Raw genomic sequence first — 7,002 nt, 5'->3', positions numbered from 1 at the left:
AGGGATCACTCCTGGTGGTGATATGTAGTGCTACAGATTGAACCCGGGTCAGCCATGTACAAGATAAGCTCCCAACCCTCTATTCAATCGCTCTTTCCCTGAAATAAAATTTAAAATAGGGCCGGAGACACACTTTTTTTTTTTGAGGTAAAAACTTTAGTTTAATTTTAAAAACTTATTTATTAGGGGCTGGAGCGATAGCACAGTGGGTAGGGCGTTTGCCTTGCATGCGGCTGACCTGGGTTCGATTCCCAGCATCCCATATGGTCCCCTGAGCACCGCCAGGAGTAATTCCTGAGTGAGAGCCAGGAGTAACCCCTGTGCATCGCCAGGTGGGACCCAAAAAGCAAAAAAAAAAAAAAAAAAAATTTTTATTAGAGAATCACTGTGATGTACAGTTACAAACTTATGAACTTTTGTGTTTGCATTTTACTCATACAGTGATCGTTTACCCATCCCTCCACCAGTGCCCGTTCACCTCCACCAATGATCCCAGTATCCCTCTCACCACCCTCATCCCATCCCCCACCCCCCACCCTGCCTCTGTGGCAGGACATGCCCCTTTGTTCTCTCTCCTTTTGGGTGTTGTAGTTTGCAATAGAGGTACTGAGTGGCCTTCATGCTTGGTCTATAGTCTACTTTCAGTTCGCATCTTCCAACCCGAATGGGTCCTCCCAACATCCTCTATGTGGTGGTCCCTTCTCTATCTGAGCTGCCTTTTCCCCCAGCATGTGAGGCCTGTTTCCAAGCTGTGGGGCAGACCTCCTGGTCCTTACCAGAGACATACATCTTTTTTTTTTGGGGGGGGTCACACTCGGCAATGCACAAGGATTACTCCTGGCTCTGCACTCAGGAATTACCCCTGGGGTGCTCAGGGAACCATATGGAATGCTGGGAATTGAACTCGGGTCAGCCGCATGCAAGGCAAATGCCCTACCCGCTGTGCCATCGCTCCAGCCCCGACACATCTTAAAAAACAAGAACAACCAGTGCTGGCATGAATGTAGGGAGAAAGGGACTCACATTCATTGCTGGTGGGCATGCCGACTACTCCAGCCTTTTTGGAAAACAATATGGACATTCCTCAAAAAACTAGAAATTGAGCTCCCGTTTGACCCAGAAATACCACTACTGAGAAAATACCCTGGGGGACCAAAGACACACAGCAGAAACACTATTGCACTTCTGTGTTCATAGCAACACTACTCACAATAGCCAGAACCTGGAAACAACCTGCCAAGAACAGACAACTGGGTAAAGAAAATATGGTACATCTACACAACGGAACACTGTGCAGCTATTTGGAAAAATAAACTCATGTAATTTGCCCGTAAATGTATTAACATGGAGAGTATCATGCTGAATAAAATGGGTCAGGTATAGAATAGCTGCATTCATTTGTGACATACAAAAGACAAAATAGTATGAGACTAATATCCAAGGCAAACAGGTGCCAGGAGGTCTGGTCTCTGATTGGAATATACCACAAGTGTGTGTGTGTGGCCTGGGGGAGTGGGGGGCGGGGGCTGGAGGGTAAGTAAGACAGAGAAGGGATCAGTATAACAATTAGCAATAATAGTTGGATGGGGGGGCCGGAGTGATAGCACAGCGGGTAGGGAGTTTGCCTTGTACGCGGGCAACCCGGGTTCGATCCCCGGCATCCCATATGGTCCCCCAAGCACTGCCAGGAGCAATTCCTGAGGGCAAAGCCAGGAGTAACCCCTGAGCATCGCTGGGTGTGACCCAAAAAGAAAAAAAAATAGTTGGATGGGGCTGGAGTGATAGCATAGCGGGTAGGGTATTTGCCTTGCACGTGGCCGACCCGGGTTCGATTCCCAGAATCCCATATGGTCCCCCAAGCACTGCCAGGAGTAATTCCTGAGTGCAGAGCCAGGAGTCAGTCCTGAGCATTGCTGGGTGTGACCCAAAAAGAAAAAAAAAAGGAGAGAGAGAGAGAGAGAGAGAGAGAGAGAGAGAGAGAGAGAGAGAGAGAGAGAGAGAGAGAGAGAGAGAGAAGAAGAGCACCTGCCATAGAGGCAGGTAGGTAGGGCGGGTTGGGGGGTGATGGGAGAGAACCTGGGGATACTGGTGCTGGGAAATGTACCCTGGGTGCGGTACATTGATGTGTTGAACACTACGTGACTGAAACCTAATCAATATCAGCTTTGTAATGGGCTAACAGTGATTCAATTTTGAAAAATTAAGTAAAAAACAAACAAACAAAAAATAGGGCCAGAGAAATAGTACAATGGATAAAACACTTGCTTTGCATGTGGCTGACCTGGGTTCTATCATCAATTCTGTCACGTGAGGTTCCTTGTGCACCAGAAGGAGTGACCCCTGAGCACAGAGCAAGGGATCTGAACACTGCCAGGCATAACCCCGCAAACAACAAACAAAATAAAAATAAATAGGGGCCAGAGAGATACTATAATGGGTAACATCTTGCCTTGCATGAGTCCAACCTGGGTTCACTACTTGACCTCAGGAATAAACCCTGAGAACGGTTGTATGTGGCCCTCCAAAAAACTAAAATGTAAAAAAAAAAATCTATTATTGATTCATTAAAATAAAAATCAATTTTTTTATTTTTATTTTTTTTACTTTTTAGGTCACACCCAGCGATGCACAGGGGATACTCCTGGCTCTGCACTCAGGAATTACTCCTGGTGGTGCTCAGGGAGACCATATGGGATGCTGGGAATTGAACCCGGCTGGCCGTGTACAAGGCAAACACCCTACCCGCTGCGCTATCACTCCAGCCCCAAAATTAAAAATTTTTTACAAAAGGAAAAAAAATTATTTATTGGGAGCAGTATAGCTGGCAGTGCTCAGAGGAGCTGAGAACTGAACCAGGGTTGTCCAAAATCAACTTCCTGAACAACAAAACTAACTTATCTCCTGTATTATAAGTCCAGTTCTCAAAATTTTAAATGAGAATAATAACAAAGGGCTGGGGTGATAGTACAGCGGACGCATGCAGTTGACCCGGTTCTATCCCCACATTCCAGATGGGCCCTGTGCCTCTCCAGGACTGATTCCTAAGTGCAGAGTCAGGAGTAACCCCGGAGCATTCCCGGGGGTGGCCCAAAACAAAACAAAAGAATGATTAAAAAGGGGGGGGCAGTGAGATAAATCAGCTAAGAGTATTATTTTTTTTTATTTGCAGCCTACCATATGGTATTTTGAACCTCGCCAGGAACAATCCCTGAGTACAGAGCCAGGAATAAACCCTGAGCACAGACAGGTGTGGCCCCAAAACAAAGGAAGAGAGGGAGGGGAGGGGCGGGGGAGGGGGGAAGAGAGAGAGGAAGAGAGAGAGAAAGAAAGAGAGGTGAAAAAAGACACTGTAGGGTCTGGTAGGGCGTTTGCCTTGCACGCAGTCATACTGGGTTTGATCCCCGGCATTCCATACGGTCCCCTGAGCACTGTCAGGAGTAATTCCTGAGTGCAGAGCCAGGAGTAACCCCTGAACATCCACGGCCCCCAAAAATACCTAAACTACTTTAAATAAGGGGTTGGGGTGAAGAGACAGTATATAAGGTAGAATGGTAGCCTTGCCTATGACTAACCAGGATTGATTTGATCTCAGCACCACACATGGTCCTCTGAACCACGTGATACCTAAGAGTGATACCTAAACACCATTGAGTATAGCCCCCAAACAAAAAAAAAATATGGGGTACACAGATAGCTCAACAGGCTGCCACACATGCTTTGCAGGCAGGAGCCCCGGATTTAATTCCTCACACCACATGGTCCCCAGAGTAGCATCAGGTGTAACCTTCCCCCCCATCCCCGAGGAAATAACATAAGATTTTTTTTCTTTCTTTCTTTGTTTTGGTTTTGGGGACACACTTGGCAATGCTCCAGGGTAACTCTTGGTTCTGTGTTCAGGAATTACTACTGGTGGTGCTCTCAGGGGACCCTATGGGATGCCAGGGATTGGGGATCAAACCTGGGCCAGCTGTGTGCAAAGCAAGCACCCGACCTGCTGTTCTATTTCTCCAGTCCCAGAGGGAGCATATTTTTCAGATTTTTGAGTTTCATCTGGTAGTGCCGATTGGCTACTTCCAGTCGGATGTTCAGCAGTTGCTCCTGGCCGTGCTGGGACCATGTTGTGCCAGGATTGACTCTGGGTCTCCTGGGTGTAGACATGGCTTCAGGTCTCTTTCATATGTTTGATGAGAAAGAGCAAGTCACAGGGCTGGGGAGGTAGATCAAAGGGCAAGAGCAAATGTTTTGCAAGAGGGAAATCAGGTTTGATGCCAGCACTACCCAGTTCCCAAGCACCACCAGGTACACTATCCCCAAAACAAATACATAAAAGTAAGGTTGATAACTGTACCACTGTCATCCCGTTGCTCACCAATTTGCTCCAGTGGGAACCAGTAACGTCTCCATTGTGAGACTTGTTGCTATTGTTTTTGAAATATTGAATATGCCAAGGGGAGCTTGCCAGGCTCTCCAAGTGGGGCGGAGGAATCGAATTCGGGTCGGCTGCGTGCAAGGCAAATGCCCTACCCACTGTGCTATCGCTCCAGCCCAAAATGTCTATTTACCCAATGGACTAGAGAGATAGTACAGGGGTTAAGGTGTGTGCTTTGCATGTGACCAACTCTGCTTCACTACCCAGTACCACATGGTCCCCTGAGCATCACTGGGTACAACCCTGAAGGCCCCTGAGCACTGCTGGGGTGACCGAGGTAATCCCATTCCACAGGGCTCCATCAACAAACCCAGGTACATGCCCCTGGGGCCTCCTGAACACCACTTGGGAGAAACCCCCAATAACAACAACAACAACAAAATCAAGGACAGAGAGGAGGATAAAGCTCAATGGTACAATACTCATCTTGCACAAGTGAAGCCCTGGGTTTGATCCCTGGCATGGAAGATCAGTAGTTGACAACAAAGAGAATTTAGCAAATATGCTCAAGGGAACAGGGATTTTTGTTGTTGTTTGTTCTTTTCCAGTTTCTATTTCCTCTTGTTTGTTTGTTTTATTGCTTTTTGGACTTCATCTGGCACTGCTCAGCGCTTACTCCTGGCTGGCACTCAGGGATCACTCCTGGTAGTGCTCGGGGGATGGTACAGGATGCTGGTAATGTAACCCAGGTTGGCGGCATACAAAGTAAGCGCCTTACCTGCTGTACTGTCTCTCTGGCCCCCTTGCTTACTCATTTTTGCATCTTCATCGTCACACAGGACAGTGCCTGGACAGTCTAGGCATTGAGTAACTTACCTGCTGGATAACTGTAAAAATAAATAAATAGGGCTGGACTAGTTCTCCAGCCACATTCCTTTCAACCTTACACAAACATGATACTTATATGTTACTTGAGTAGGAAAAACAAAACAAGGAAAAACAAAGGGAAAAAATGTGAAGGGGGCTGGATGTGACACAGCAGGAGAGCCTTGCATGTGTGAGGCCCTGGGTTTGATGCCCCCCACCAACATACACACTCTGAACAAAAACATAGGGGTCAGAGAGGCAGTATAATGGGTAGGACACTTGTCTTGCATGTGGCTGACCCAAATTCAATCCTGGTGTCCCATATGGTCCCCAAGGACCACCATGATTGATCCCTGAGCACAGAGCCAGGTAAGCCCTGAGCATTGCTGAGCGGGTCTCCAAAACTAATACCCCAAATCAAACCACCACCAACAACAACAACAATAACAACAACAAAATCGAAAGAAAAACCAGTAGACACTGACTAAATTTTTTGGGGGAGAGAGGAGAACTACACGTGGCAATGTTCAGGTCTTACTCTTGGCTCTGCACTCAGGGATCAGTGCTGGTAGGCCTGGGGGACCATGTGGGGTGCCAGGGGTTGAATCCGGTTGGCCATGTGTAAGGCAAGTACCCTACAAGCTGTACTGTCACCTGGCTCTGCTGGCCAAATTTTAATTTAATTTCTATACAATACTTCCAGGAAGTAACAATAGCCTTAGTTTGGATTAAAGGCTACTAAGGCTTAGTGAGATTAAGGAATTTACCTCAAATTGTGTAGTTACTAATGCTGAATGTGAATACTTTGACCCATGACACCACAACCCAACTTATTTCACACCCTCGTGTTTATAAATAGACATTTACAAACAGGTGAGGCAAATAAACTTACACAACTGACTAAAATTACTTATATGAGTAAGACAAAGTGTTAACGGTTGCGAGGTACAAGACAACAGAGGGGCTGGAGAGAGGAGAGTGGGTGAGGTGTTGGCCTTGCATGGAGCTGACTTGAGTTCGATCCCTTATTTATTTATTTATTTATTTATTTTTTCGATCCCTTTTTTTTAAAAAAAAATTATTTATTTTTTGCTTTTTTGGGTCACACCTGGCGATGCTCAGGGGTTACTGCTGGCTCTGCACTCAGGAATTACTCCTGGTGGTGCTCAGGGCACGCTATGGGATGCTGGGAATTGAACCCGGGTCAGCTGCGTGCAAGGCAAACGCCCTACCTGGTGTGCTATCACTCCAGCCCATTGAGTTCAATCCTTAACACCCCATGTGACCCTCTCTTAATACCACCAGGAGTAATCTCTGAGCCCTCCCAGTGTGACCCAAAAAACAAACAAAAAACCCAAACCAAACAAAAAAGAAGACAGCAGGTGAGTCATATACAATATGGCTCATAGAAAAGGACGGTTGGCGTTTGGGGGGGGGGGCAAAAAAGATAAAAAGGATGTTAATTCTAAGGAGGAACAGCCAAAATCAGTTCTATTCCCAGCCCGATACACAGTCCTCTGAGCTCCACCAGGAGTGATCCCTGGCTACAATACTATAGGGATCATGGAAAAAGGGTGATTAGGGCTGGAGCAATAGCACAGAGGGTAGGGCGTTTGCCTTGCACGAGGCCGACCCGGGTTCGATTCCCAGCATTCCATATGGTCCCCTGAGCACCACTAGGGGTAATTCCTGAGTGCAGAGCCAGGAGGAACCTCTGTGCATCAGCGGGTGTGACTCAAAAAAGAAAAAAAAAAAGAAAGAAAAAG

Source organism: Sorex araneus, chromosome 2 (genome assembly GCF_027595985.1).
Source record: "Sorex araneus isolate mSorAra2 chromosome 2, mSorAra2.pri, whole genome shotgun sequence".
Lineage (NCBI taxonomy): Eukaryota > Metazoa > Chordata > Mammalia > Eulipotyphla > Soricidae > Sorex > Sorex araneus.
Note: the sequence above shows the minus strand (reverse complement) of the source record.